At 44.4% G+C, this 14,505-nt stretch overlaps 1 pseudogene; it reads left to right on the top strand.

Annotated features, from left to right (window-relative positions):
- LOC144773869 (uncharacterized) overlaps positions 1-14,273 on the top strand; it is a 28,359-nt pseudogene extending 14,086 nt beyond the window's left edge.
- The last annotated feature ends 232 nt before the right edge of the window (positions 14,274-14,505 follow it).

Raw genomic sequence — 14,505 nt, 5'->3', positions numbered from 1 at the left:
GACCATTGCTTCTTTTTTCTAAGTAAAGTTAAGTGTCTGCCAGATGCTTTTTCCTTTTTAAAATACTGAGAAAGAAGTCACCTCTGCTCCCAGATTCCTGTCGGTAGACGGTAGTTCAGGTTGTTGTAACCAGATTTCACAGTGGGAATTCTCTAAATCTAGGAATTCCAGGTTATTTCCCCTGCGGCCTACAGGTGAGCAAGACTGCTGCTAGTTTACTCATCAATCTTTCTTCTGTAGTATCTGTTGCAGTTAAATTCAAGGACCTCCTCTTGCTTACAGAAAAGAAGCACCCCATAATGCACTGAATCCGAAAGGACCAATCAATTTAGAAGCTAAACTTCACCCCTATCTTCCTTATGGTTTCTTCTGGAAGGCGAGTCCCTACCATTATGCAGGACTGCACTTGTGGGGTCTCGTTTTCTTCCTTGGCAAATAAGCACTGGAATTCTTTTTCTGCCTGTATAACCAAATCACCAATTTAGGCATTTTTCAGAAAACGATTCAAAACATGTTTTTTAATTATCCACCAGATGGCCTTTGTAGCTTGGCGGACATATCGCTAGCCCGCTGCGTCGGCGGTTGGGAGAACTCTGCCAAGCCAGTGGCATCCCGGCCGTCGCATTATGACATTACCGCAGGGTTGGCGGTGTGCCGGTGCTGGTGATTTGGCAGCGGCATGCTTTGGCTCTAGGAGAGAGCCTGAATCCAATGGCAGCCGTAGTGCAGCAACTATAGCACGTTGGGTGCACTGTTGCCATGCACCATGTCATGCCTGGCAAACAGTGAGTGCACCGACAGTGCAGGCATAGGGGGCCACACCACGTGCCCCCAGCCACAATCCCCATGGGCTAATTCACCATGGGGCCCTGTCTGTGGCCCTTGCCTGCCTTTCTGATAACCTTTTCATGGTGGTTTACCCAACATAAAAAGCCCGGCGGAGAGGCAGGTCATATTTCTCACTGTGGTGCCCATGCCGCCTTGTCCACACCACCGCAGAAGCTCGTAGCTTGGCAGTGGTGGTGGTCTGGAGGCGGTCTTGAGGTGGTCTCCCCACCCACATAGAAATCTGGCAGTCGGACCACCAGATATGCGGCTGGTCGGACCACCAGCATGCGAAAGCAGTCTTCAGACCGCCAAAGTCAAAATCGGGTCCTAAATCTACCACTAGGATCTGGAGATTAGACCTCTAACAATTTCATAAGAGCACAGTTCTAACCCAATAACCAAAAATAAACAACAACATCTAGTAACTACTAGATTGACTACTAACTTTGGGTTGTGGAGTAGCATGCTGCCTGGAATAAAGCAGTCCAACGCTTCATCTAGGGTAGTAAGTGCCATATAAATCCAGTTAAAATACTATACAGTTTGTTTACTCCGGCATAGTATAAAATGATCATATATGTGTATTGATAAAACATTGTGAAACCAAGGTATATCTTGAAATTGTTTTGGCACAGTAAAAAACTGTCAATTGTATTATTGGAAAATAGTGAAAACTGTGAAAAATTAACATTAGTTCAGCTTTGTCGAAAGTTTGAATCAGTGTTTTCTTAGATACTGTGGAAAATGCACATATATGCAAAAAGGTGTTCTACAGAATGAGCAGTAATGTGCTGGATTGCAATGGGGCTGATATATTCTGATATGTACCATCGATTTGTGCAACCGACGTAATAATTAGCACTTATTGCATAGGGATTTTATGGGGAGATGTTTGTATATGTTTAACTAAATTTACTGATGCACAGTGGCAATTGTGGGTTAACAATGAGACAAGTATGTGAATAAGATCAATGTACGGACCTGGGCTTATACTGATATATACTTTATGCATCATTGTGGAATTAATAACACTTGGGGATAATTAAAGGGCTGATACAAACGGCCAGTCTACAGTTCCTACAAAGGCACTGGTGGTCACCAGCACTGATCACAGGGCCCACTGTGAGAGATGACGCGTGTGTACCAATTGTAAACGATGTTTGGCTATCAAGCTAAAAAGCACTTTTTAAAAACTTTTTGCCCAGTCCTTGTAGTCATTCTTGCCTTTGCCAAATGTGCTTAAATACCATATTCGACATTAACAGCCAAAACAGTCCTTGAGAAAGGGCCATCTATCCTGTACAGCTGTGTTAAAATCATAGCATGTTTTGGTCAATGTCACTTGACCAGGGTGGGTATAGATTCGCAATTTTCCACACATTCACCTTAATATTCCTTGGGATTGAACATTCAGAACTCTGTTAAACTGTCTTTAAAACGCATTCAGTTTTAACTAAATGTCACTGACCTCGTGAATTTTAAAATTCACCATTTTATGATAAACCCTTAAGTCTCTTCACACATGATTTAAACTTGCACGCATCCTAGTTTTAACCAACATCATTAAGCCATTGTGCTTTAGACTATACTGTCTGCCACATCTTTTCCTATATATTCCCTGCTGGAGAACCCTCAGCCCACCTTTATCATGTACTTTAAACCCTCTTGGTCACCCCTTATACATAGGTGGATGGGCTGCCACACTGTTCGGAAGTTGGAGGCCTGTCTCTGCCATCCCCAAAGATGCTCACGTTATGGAGTACCAGTTCCCTGCTGACATGGTAAGATATATTCACCAAAAGGGCTCCCAGCAACAGTGAATGCCCTTTCAGCAAATATTGTCAGAAACCACCCTCTTAAGATCAGATCCCCCTGCATGCCTGAGGTGGTCGAAAGTACTATAGAACCTACCTAGCCTGTGCATATGTTTTATAGACTGAAGATGCTACACCCTGATCTGTGAATGAGCTACAAAACAACACTCCGGACCTGTGGACATGAGCCACAGTACCAGCCCCCTGACCTATGCACGTGCTGCATTTACTGCACATGTTGCACATCTTACAGACCCAATTAACTGACCTTCACTTGAGTTGCAGAAACAACCATGTCCGGATTACGATGTGGGTTTCCGACGACCTGACCGTGGTGGTCTGACCGGCTGCCTCGAGTTGTCAGAAACAAAGGATTTGCGGTGCATACTCACCCCAATCTGCTTCTCTCCAGCAGTCTCCACCATGGATCTTTCCTCCAGGTCCCCCCTACACCCCGAAAGCTGAACCCCAATAACAACAATGCTGTAGGCGCCGAAAATCCAGGTAAGTCCTTCTGGCGTTATGTAGTCCCATTGACTGGACTGTGCACATTCTGACACACTTCAGCATTGGGATACGGGGTGCACAAGGTATATCCGCACATATGTCAAGCATGTGTGTACAATTCATGTTTTCTCTAAGTTTTGTACACATTTGCAGCAACATATTCTGGGATATGTGCTCCGCCGTAGCTGCGACCGCCGAGGTAGCAGCGGTTCCATTGTAATACGACGAGGGGAAACTTGCCAGTCTTGGCAGTCAGAAAGGGTCCGCGAAGATGGTGGTTGGACGGTCAGTCCAACCGGATGTATGACGGTACAACGCGTGCTTTCACAACGCGTACTGTTACAACGCAGGTTTTACAACGCAAGTCGTTACAACGACTTGCGTTGGGGGGCGCTGGATAGTGAATAGTTTAATTTACTATTCCAACTCCAGTCCCCGTGGATAGTAGGGAAGGTGTTGGATAGTAAATTAAACTATTCCCTATCCTACAGCGCCCTCCAGCGCATGTCTTTGTAACGAGTTGCGTTGTAAAACCTGCGTGGTAATGGTACCGCGTTGTGAAAGTTTCGTTATAAAGGATGTTTCCCGTCCAACCGGCATTGTAATCATGCCCAATATTTCCTAAGCTGCAGAACCAAAGCCCTGGCCTCTGAACATGCTGCACTCTTGCTAAAATTGAATGCATTAATCCGAAAACATAATTGTATCTTCTAGACATTTATATCTTCAGGATGAGAAAGAAACAGAGTTTGAGTGGTTATTTTCTATCTCCACTATATCATTTCAGATATGAGTTGCATTAGCAAAAAGGAGAAAGGGAAACGAAGGCAAGTGTACACATTGTTGTTGCAAATAACACAATTAAAGTTTCTCATGTATGTAATTTACTCCCAGGTCTGCATTCTTGTTGTTTTACCATTATTTCCCAATTTTCTCCACCGCTTGTATCTTATTAACAACCTTACTATTTTATGGGGTTTATAAATCTCAGATTAATGTACTGTCACTGAAGAAGAGCCCAAGAGGTCACGAGGACAGCAGAAATAGTCATTTTAGTCATAAGACCTAATAATTTATGCAGAGCACACAGTTTTCAATCTCACCATTTTACACATTGCGACATCCTGGCGTGTGAGTGTGAATCATATGGTGTTTACTGTAACTATGAGAGTTAAACAACATTCTGGATAATGTCCAGGCATGATCTGCAGACGGTGTTTTTCCCTGCAGGCAAAACCAAGATCTCCTGGTATGGTTTGTTGAAAATCCTGTTCAGCCTCATGTTTTAAGACAGTCAGTGAAGGTCTCAAGAACAACACACACAAATAAATTGGAAAGCTTAGGGTCGCATTAATTTTGGGTGTTTTTCACCCTTTATTTATTTTTTAACCGGATCCATGCTGATGACGGAACCGCTCCGTCATCAGCCGCGGTGGCGCAGTGCTGATGACGGAGCGGTTCCGTCATGGCCCGCCCGACGCGCCTGCGCGGCGCGTTCTATTAAGTGGGCGGGGCCATGACGGAACCGCTCCGTCATGAGCACAGCTCAACAGCGGCTGGTGACGGAGCGGTTCCGTCACCAGCATGCGCCCGCCGTGCGGCCCCCCTGCCCCCTTAGCGCTGCGGCGGAATAGCCGCCGCAGCGATGTGGTTAAAGTTTTTCTAAAGCGCTGTAATCCAAACATTTGCTCTAACAGAGGGAAATGATCTCCTTGGAGTCAGGGTGCATGTCGGAAACAGCGTTTCCCACGTAGTCTTTACGACTTGCCTTGACCACTCGATCTTTACCAGGCATATAGCTTTGCTATGCATGCCTTTACCACGCATGCCTATAATACACATAATGGTAAGTACAGGTAAGTATGAGTAAGTATATATTTCATAATTTTAATTAGGTGTGGAATGTTAGAACTATTAATGCTCAAATATATATTAAAACATTTGAGCATTATTTATTAAAATTAATGTATATTTAATTTTTTTCACTAAAATGGTTAGAAAATATGTAAAATCATTTTTGGGAAGTGGGACGTAAAGGCTATATTCCACCGCCATGTAAAGGCAGATGGAAAGAGACTTTGGGGGGCCCAAGCAGGGCACCCGTCCTCCATGGGCACTGGAATGTGGCCTAGGGGGCACATGCAGTGCCCCCAAAACATCCATGCACCATGTGGCAGGCACCACATGATGCCCTGCATGTGGGGCATGGATGTTTGAGAACTGCCCCTTTTCACTGCGGCTTGTGCTATGGCCCTTTTCTAGGGCTGCAGCACAAGCCACAATGGAAAAGAGCAGTTTTCTGACCGCCTGCACAGCGGTCACATTGCAATCAGGCAGGTGGGACCGCCGACATGTAGTTGTTCGGACACCTGCCTAAGTCGATGGTGGTCAGGCTCTTGTCCGACCACCATCATAATGAGGGCCAAGTGCAGAGTCGGGCAGGGTGGTTTGTTGAGGATTGCTAACATTGATAGGAGGGTGGGTAATAAGATTTGTTACAAGCTAAAGAGAGACCGAGCCTATCTGTGATAAAGGAGCCAAATGAAGCAAAAAGAAAATACAATATGATGCAGCACCGAAAAAAGAGAGAAATCTTTATTCAAATATAGCTGAAATGAATGATATTATCACTGAAGGCAACTCAATGAAATTTTGGAGCTTGGTAAATTCTGAGATAATTATTTCTCCTGGTCACCTAGAGGTTTATTTCAGCAAGGCCCAATTGGTGATATTTATTATGGATCTATAGCACTGTCCCCACAAGGTGTCATCCTAGTAGGATATATAGATCTGGAAGAGGCTGCTAATTTAGCATTGCTACTGGAACCTGGTATCATTGCAGAAGTAATTGGCAACTTGAAAACTTCTTGAGCAGGAGGTCCATGTGGATTACCAGCAGTGTTATCTAAGGTAAATCTTCTTTAGTGGGCAAATTTACTCTGTCTCTAACAAGCATCGTGCCCGACGCATGACGGGTGCAATTATTAAACTGATCCATTAAAAAGGGTAGCGGTCGGACCCTGGAAATTACGGGTAAATATCGTTGTTAGATTTGCCTTTTAAGATCAATGCCAAAACCATCCTTTTTACATCTGGAAAAGATTCTCCTCTCAGGAATTGTTTAAAGAGAGCACAGTGGCTTTATGCCCAACTAATCGACAATGGATCAATGCATGGTCCATTGGGTGGTGGCAAGGAAATCTTCAAGGTTAGTGGGCATATTGTGCTGCTGCTTCATGGATTTCAAGGCCGCTTTAGATTTAGTCTATAGGGGGTGTCTTTGGAAAAAAATGCAGTCTATAAATATCTCTTCTGCACTTTAACCATGATCCAGCAGTTACATTTTAACAATTGGGTCTGGATAGATTTAACACGTTTTGGAAATCTTTCTGGAGAAATCCCAATATATAATGGCTTATGCTAACAATGCATCTCAGCTCCGGTTATTCAACCTTTTTATTTCTGACCTTTCAAGAGAACTTGCTACGATTAATTTGTTTTCCCTTAAAATTGGTAAATTGCATGTACAGTTTTTAATGTATGTGGATGATTTAGGGCCCGTTTATGAGTTTGGTGGTCTCACCTCTGTACCACCGCAGTGGCGGTCCCAAGAAGACGCCGGGTCGGCTGTCTCCCGCCCGCCATATTAAGATTAGGGCTCCCGGTTTTATGGTATTTATTTTTTTGCCATTTCCGTCTGTATTTATCCATATTTATTTTTTGGGCATTTTTTCTGTATTTGTCCAAATTTATTTATGCCACAAGTAAAAGGCGATGCTATAGCTAATATTTTTCCACATTTATTTAAATTGACAATGCATACATGCTCCCACTTAAACTAGTGATTTGTTGTGGCTTTAGCAGTTCTTTAAATGGTCCAGTACTGAGTAATTTGAAAAGGAGAGTACATGTGCTTCTCAGTTCTGCTATAAAAACACTTTAGGAAGAGTACAAGCGCTTATCAGGAGCAAACATGTGCCAACGCTTCCATATTTTCCATCTGAAGCTACCTGTCACAGGCATTTAACTCTACCCCCTTCAGAGAAACCGCGCCCCCTCCTCTTGAAAGGATGCCATTCTAAAACAAACATGGATTAAAAGTGTGCACAGTAAAAACACAGTGCTGTACACTTGCACTTTTATTGTCCTGTCACTACGTGTCTCTTGTCGCCATGGTACCCAGACATGCAGTGTATCACACAGCTCACACCAGTGTAAATGGGGAACATCAGTGAGAGGGCACAGCAATAGGAGTCAGACCTCACCCTAAAGCACCACAGACCCGTTTCCGCTTGCGCTTCTTCCTCACACTGTGTGCTATAATGCACGTCATTAGCACATTATACAGACAAGGATTGTACCCCAGCCAGCGATACAGCAACAATTCGGTTAGATATAGCGCCAAATGTAGCATGTCGTTTTTAAGCGCTGTAAAGAGTTTTGTTGTACCTCAATTTAACATAATCATATTCAAGAGGAACAGCTAGACTACAAGGAAACGCATCCAGCCTGCACCAACAGCATCTGTCTTCAGTGCAGGCCTTCATAAACCTCAGCCACACTGCTGCCTTTAGAAATATCCATTGATAGGTCTGAAAGAAAAGATAACATTTTTTTTTTTTTATCGGAGCAGAAGACAATAAAGGGAACTCAATACATTGATTGATTGTACTAAAGCAGTAGAAAAGCCTGAAAACTAGGAACAGTACAATCAGTCCACATTTGTTAGACCACCCTGAGATAAACAAATCACTTTTAGTTAATCAAAAGAGAATGACATTGCTAAGGACGTTCACAAAACGAGCTTAACAAAAAATGCAACTTCGATGATCGAATAAGCAATGGAAAGTGGGGACTTTTCTGTAAGGACCGCTGAGGGGTGCTCGTGGCCGCATATGCTTCCCCATTCAGGTGTTCCAGTTGGGGCGGGACAGCCAAGCATGTACAGTATTGCCAATGAGCGAGTTATGTTCAGGGAATCAGGCATGCACAGGAATTCAGCACTCGCCTTCGTCTTGCAAATTGAGGTAGATGCTAGGTTTCCTTTCTAAATGACCAACGTTCTTTATTTCTTGTACAGCGAATAAGAAATCAATTAGTTTTAAGCCGTGTGCCAGGATGTGCTACTGCAGCACTGTGAATTTAAGTGCTTAAAACGTGCACTGTATGGGGCCTGGGACAGGTAGTCAGGGGCGTTTTGTTAGAGGCTACGGCATGGGGTGACAGAACAATTAAGCCTCATTAACAAGTAAATGGTCTTTGAAAAGACCTGTGAAGTACTCGGGTGCGGCTGTGTGTGTGTGTGATCGGGAAGGAATTTCAAGCAGCAGGAAGGGGGCATGGTGAGAACTCTGGATTCCAGCGCGGCAACATTTTCTAGTATTTTACCGTTTCTAAATATAAATACAGATAAAGGAAATATAGATTTCCATCTGTATTTATATGTAGAAATCCGTAAATACGGAAAACGGGAGCCCTAGTTAAGATGCATGCAGCCTGAACCGCCGATCACGTTGAAGGAGTGGTTCCCGCCTGTGATGCTGCGGATTGCAGTGTTGGTGATGCATACTCCGCCGCCAAGCCTATTATGAAAACACAGTTGTACTGGTGGTCCTCTTGTGCAGGGGCGGCTGGTGACATTTGAAAGTGGTGAGGCGTAAAATAATTTGCATATTGCAGCGAGCGTAGCGAGCGAGCGCAGCGAACGAGCCCGAACCACCTTGCATCCATCCATACATCATTCATGCATCCACCCATCCACCCACCCACCCATCCATCCACCAATTCTGCATTCATCCTGCATCCATCATTCATTCATGCATCCACCCATCCATCCAGCATCCATAATTCATTCATGCATTCACCCATCCATCCATCCTGCATCCATCATTCATTCATGCATCCACCCATCCATCCACCCATCCATCCTGCATCCATCTTTCATTCATGCATCCACCCATCCATCCATCCACCCATCCATCCATCCATCATTCATTCATGCATCCATCCACCCATCCATCCACCCATCCATCCACCCATCCTGCATCCATTCCTGCATCCATTCATGTGTCCACCCATCCATCCACCCATCCTGCATCCATCATTCATTCATGCACCCATCCATCCATCCACCCTGCATCCATCATTCATTCATCCACCCATCCATCCACCCATCCACCCATCCATCATTCATTCATGCATCCATCCACCCACCCATCCATCCACCCATCCATCATCCATTCCTGCATCCATTCCTGCATCCATTCATGCATCCACCCATCCATCCATCCATCCATCCATCCATCCTGCATCCATCATTCATTCATGCACCCATCCATCCACCCTGCATCCATCCTGCATCCATCATTCATTCAGCCACCCATCCTGCATCCATCATTCATTCATGCATCCACCCATCCATTCATCCACCCATCATTCATCCTGCATCCATTCATGTGTCCACCCATCCACCCATCCATCCACCCATCCTGCATCCATCATTCATTCATGCACCCATCCATCCACCCATCCATCCTGCATCCATCATTCATTCATGCACCCATCCATCCATCCACCCATCCATCCTGCATCCATCATTCATTCATCCACCCATCCATCCACCCATCCAGCATCCATCATTCATTCATTCATGCATCCATCCATCCATCCACCCATCCATCATCCATCCTGCATCCATTCCTGCATCCACCCATCCATCCATCCATCATTCATTCATGCACCCATCCATCCACCCTGCATCCATCCTGCGTCCATCATCCATCCATCCACCCACCCACCCATCCTGCATCCATCATTCATTCATGCACCCATCCATCCACCCTGCATCCATCCTGCATCCATCATTCATTCATCTACCCATCCACCCATCCTGCATCCATCATTCATTCATGCATCCACCCATCATTCATCCTGCATCCATTCATGCATCCACCCATCCTGCATCCATTATTCATGTATTTTTATGACCATATAACTTAGCACACAGCTTGTCAGTGTTTAATACCAGTCTCGAACCTTGTACTCCAACACCAATGATACATGATTAATATTAATTGTTTTTAAAAACATGTATTTATTCAACACCAATTTCACACCTTAGTCGGAACATCATTTTTATTTGTTTTTTAAAATATCTATTTATTTAACACCAAAGTAAGTCATGTATACATTTTTATGGTTCGATAAGAGGCTCGAACCTGGTTTCCCAGCACCAAAGTCGGCCGTGCTATCCGTCAGGGGTTATGTAACCGGGCTATGTAGTGACCAGCCAATCCTGCGCCAGGATTGGCTGGGGGGGCACCATGACTCCTCGCCCAGTCGCCCTGTGTAACCCCGGGGGCTGCGGCCCGCCCCCTGGTCCTCTCTCTAAGGGGGAATTCACAAGAAAACGATCTGCGCATGCGCGGGCATGTTTGTGCCCAAAAATACACTTGCGCAGCTGCAGCAGCCCGATCCTTCTCCCCCCCCCCCCTGCGCACTCCGGGAAGGTCGGGTGTCTCCCGGTTTCCCGGCCGGCAGATAGCGCGATTTTTTAAAATAATTGAGTTTGGCTTCTAGTGACGACGTGGTGGGTCCATGGGGCTTAGTGGGGCTTCGCCCCTACGCCCCAATGGACGCACCGCGCCTGCTCTTGTGGTGGTTCCGTGATGGTGGTAGGCCATCATGGTACGCTCTCAGCAAAGCACCAAAACAGTGGCCATTGGATGGATACAAAAACAACATATCTGATGTCCATTTGCCAAGTGAACACACCTGCAAATCACACAATAACACACTCCCCATTCCAGACCCTGATCCTTTGCTTCTCCACTTCAGCACATCAAGACAGAGACCAAACTTTTTTGGTGAGATAAGGCAGCCCTATTTTTCCTCATCCCTTTTAGAACTGTCTGATCACTTTTCTTGTACATTTTTATCACATCCCTTGGCTTTATTTTCTTACAGTGCCACTCACTTTAATTTATAATTATGTTACGCCAAACGTATCCACATTTTTCAGAGGCTGATTTGTCAATCAGGGTCGATGAGATCATAACAGTAAGCCTCAATTGTTTGGAGCCCAAGTCCAACATTCTCCTCTCAGGAGGAAAAGGGAAATGTGGTCCAGGATAGTCGACAGAGTGAATGCTTACAGCATCTCCCTGCGTACAAAGGAGGAAATTTGGAAGAGGTGGAACGACCTGAGGGGGAAGGTGCATTACCTGGCTTGTACATTACCTGGCTTTCAAACAACACTTGGAGGCCCAGAAGACAGGTGGTGGTCCTTCCAGCACCCCCTTATGACTCTTTGTCCTATGAGGAGAAGGTCTTGGCCATCCTGCATTCTGAGGGCTTGACAGGAATAGCTGGTGGAGTGGTTTCTGGAAAGTTGCACCTCACTAACAGTCACAACACTTCAATGTCCTGTTTGCTTCATCTCGGCTTTTGCTATAGTGTAGTCTATCTACTTTCATAACATGCGATATTCAAAGTATCAGAAGTATTTGATTGTCAGTGTTAATGTGTATTGTTGAATATAAGATCACATATATCAATACACACCACATGCCACATGTTGCAGTGGCGTCTGTATGTCTGTTGCTCTGAAAATACCATTCAAGGACCAATGATAAGTGTGAATATATAACTGTATGGTTCATATCACCTGCATTTTGACAACATGTATGTTACACAAACCATTATGCAAGTGTTGGTAAGTAGAGTTTGAAATGACAACAACTACCATGATGCCCTGTTTCTATAACTCTAAACAAGATGCAATTGTGATTTTGCCTATTCATACTTGTCTGACAGATTACAACTGGTGTTAATTTCTCATGGGCTGAGCAATCTGCATACAAGGTTCTACTCGGAGACATGTCTGTCTACTTAGCTTTATGTTTTCCTGGTCTCCTCAACTAAAACTATTGATGGCATGAATAATACCATACCAAGTGTGTAGCGCAAATATTTGTAAGACATGAAGATAACTCAGCTGAGTAGAAATGACAAATGACCCATTGACTCTGCATGGCTCATATGATGTCTAATGCTAAATATACAACCAAGTTGAGTGAAGGCTTATATAGTACACAACTAGTCCTTGGAATGGCGCAATATACATGCTACCTCCTCGTTGTGTTGGCTTCAATGTTTGTGAGATCCCATGTTTATTATATAAAACTTCTTAAATAAATAAAATAAAATAAAAAATAAAATGCTACATTTCAGGACTTCTAATGACCTCCTTAATTCTACAACATATATTTAAATTCACCAAATATCTTGTTAACAAGTTCAATACCACTGAACTATATCCACATAGTAATCTTAAACTATTTTGTTTTTCTTAGGTTTGTACACACTGTGTCACCAAACATTTGGATGTAGATACCACTCTTCCACCAGTAACAATGTTCTCTATTTCAAAACAGTTCGATCTGGCATAGCACCTGGGCAGAGCTTGGCCAGCGCAGAGACTCCCACTCCACCCCCGGATCAGGCCCTCAGTGACGACAACACTCCTGGAGATGTGGACGTGGATTACGTTGCTGCTCCATCTGGTTAGCCTGGGCAGACGGCAACAGTGAGTCTCACTGTGCCCATATCAAAACCTCCCACCCCAGCTGTAACACCTCAGCCAACCCCTATCCCCCCAACGTGCGTACTTGCCACAATTACTACCATTATGTGCCCCCCCCCCTGTCATGGATCCTGAGGTTACAATCATCCGCACAGCTAGTGGATCCAGGAGCCAGTGGGAGAGGACACCCTGGGACAAGAGCACAGGCTTGTCAGGGTGGAGATCATGGGAGGGGTTCTATGAGCCTGCTGAGTGAGACCACTGGGGCCATTCACACCCAGGGTACCATTGACCACATCTTGGGAGTCTATCATGAGTCCCAAGATGTGATGGTCCAGGTTTTGATGGAAATCCGGGGGTTGAAGAAGCTGCAGAGGGACATACATCAGGAGCTGGCCACCCACAACACCAACATGGTCTCCATAATTGTGGTGGTGCAGGACATTAACCTAACCCTGTTCAGGGCTTTTCTACTACCATCTACCTCTTCCTCTGGTGCAACTACATCCGACCCATCTACATCTGCGGCAGCCACAGAAAGGGAGGCCCTGCCTTTGGAAGACATGCCTGCAGACACTCCTGTCCCTGCAGCAGTGGACCCCCCCCCCCCCTTTCGCAAGCGGGACATCTATGCAAAAATCCAGAAGGTGCGGATGACAAGAAACTCACCACCTTCAGCAAGAAACCATAACCTTAATTTCCTCCAGTGTGTGGAACACATTCATTCTGTGGACTATTTCTGGACACATTTACCTTTCTGAAGGGAGTAGTATTTTGGAATTTGGACTTCAAACAATTTGGTATCTACAACTATGGTTTCATTCACCATGACTGACTGCTTTGTCAGAAACTCATTATCTGCTGAAGTATATCTCACATATATCAATGTATATAGGTTCTCCCATCTAAACTTTACAATAGGGAAACATTGAATAAAGATGTTATGAGACAATACAGTTGTTTTGTCTCATAACATATTTATTCCATTGTCCCAGCAATAGGCTGGCATTATGACAGAAACATAGCAATTCATACATGACTCAAATATTGTGTGTGGGTCATCACATTTTCAGGTGCAGACCTACACAAAATGGAAGGAAGGGATACATCAAGACTTTCTTATTGTGTAGGCAAAACAACACTGGTATATGTCATCAGCTGCAGCCATATCACCTACCTCACGAATAGAAACACATATCACTAACACAAATAAACAGACACATGGCAGTACAACATTTTTTGATCACAGGATCATTCCAATCCAGTGTAGCCATATCTGGTGGAGTGTCACAAGCAAAAGTCAGCCAAAGTGAAGGGAGACTAGCATGATTTGTCACCACAACAACATTTTGTTAGAGCACATGATGGCACACATGTTGCATTAGGACCATCATACAACAAGGAACAAGTCCAGTTAATTCCTCATAACTTCCATCCTATTGCTATGCAAGCTGTCTTGATACAGGATTTGTACACCCAAAGTCTTTGACAGACATTCCCAAGACAAACCATGTCCCCTTTGTACGTCCAAACAGCATCATATATCTGCTAATGTTTGAAATGTCCAAATAAAGATGACATGGTAAAGGTACCTAAAACAGACCAAAAAAAAGAGGTTAGCTATGAAACCATACATATGACACAATTCACATAGTCAACTTCTGGAGAACACAGTCTAAGACAAAAATATAAGCTAAACAACGCAACACTAACAAAATAAGTATGTGTCAAGACCTTTCTCTACAAACACCTTTCACCAGAATGTGCCATATC

This window comes from Lissotriton helveticus, chromosome 8 (assembly GCF_964261635.1).
Source record: "Lissotriton helveticus chromosome 8, aLisHel1.1, whole genome shotgun sequence".
Classification (NCBI taxonomy): domain Eukaryota; kingdom Metazoa; phylum Chordata; class Amphibia; order Caudata; family Salamandridae; genus Lissotriton; species Lissotriton helveticus.
The sequence above is the reverse complement of the archived record's forward strand: the minus strand, read 5'-3'. Positions and strand labels throughout refer to the sequence as shown.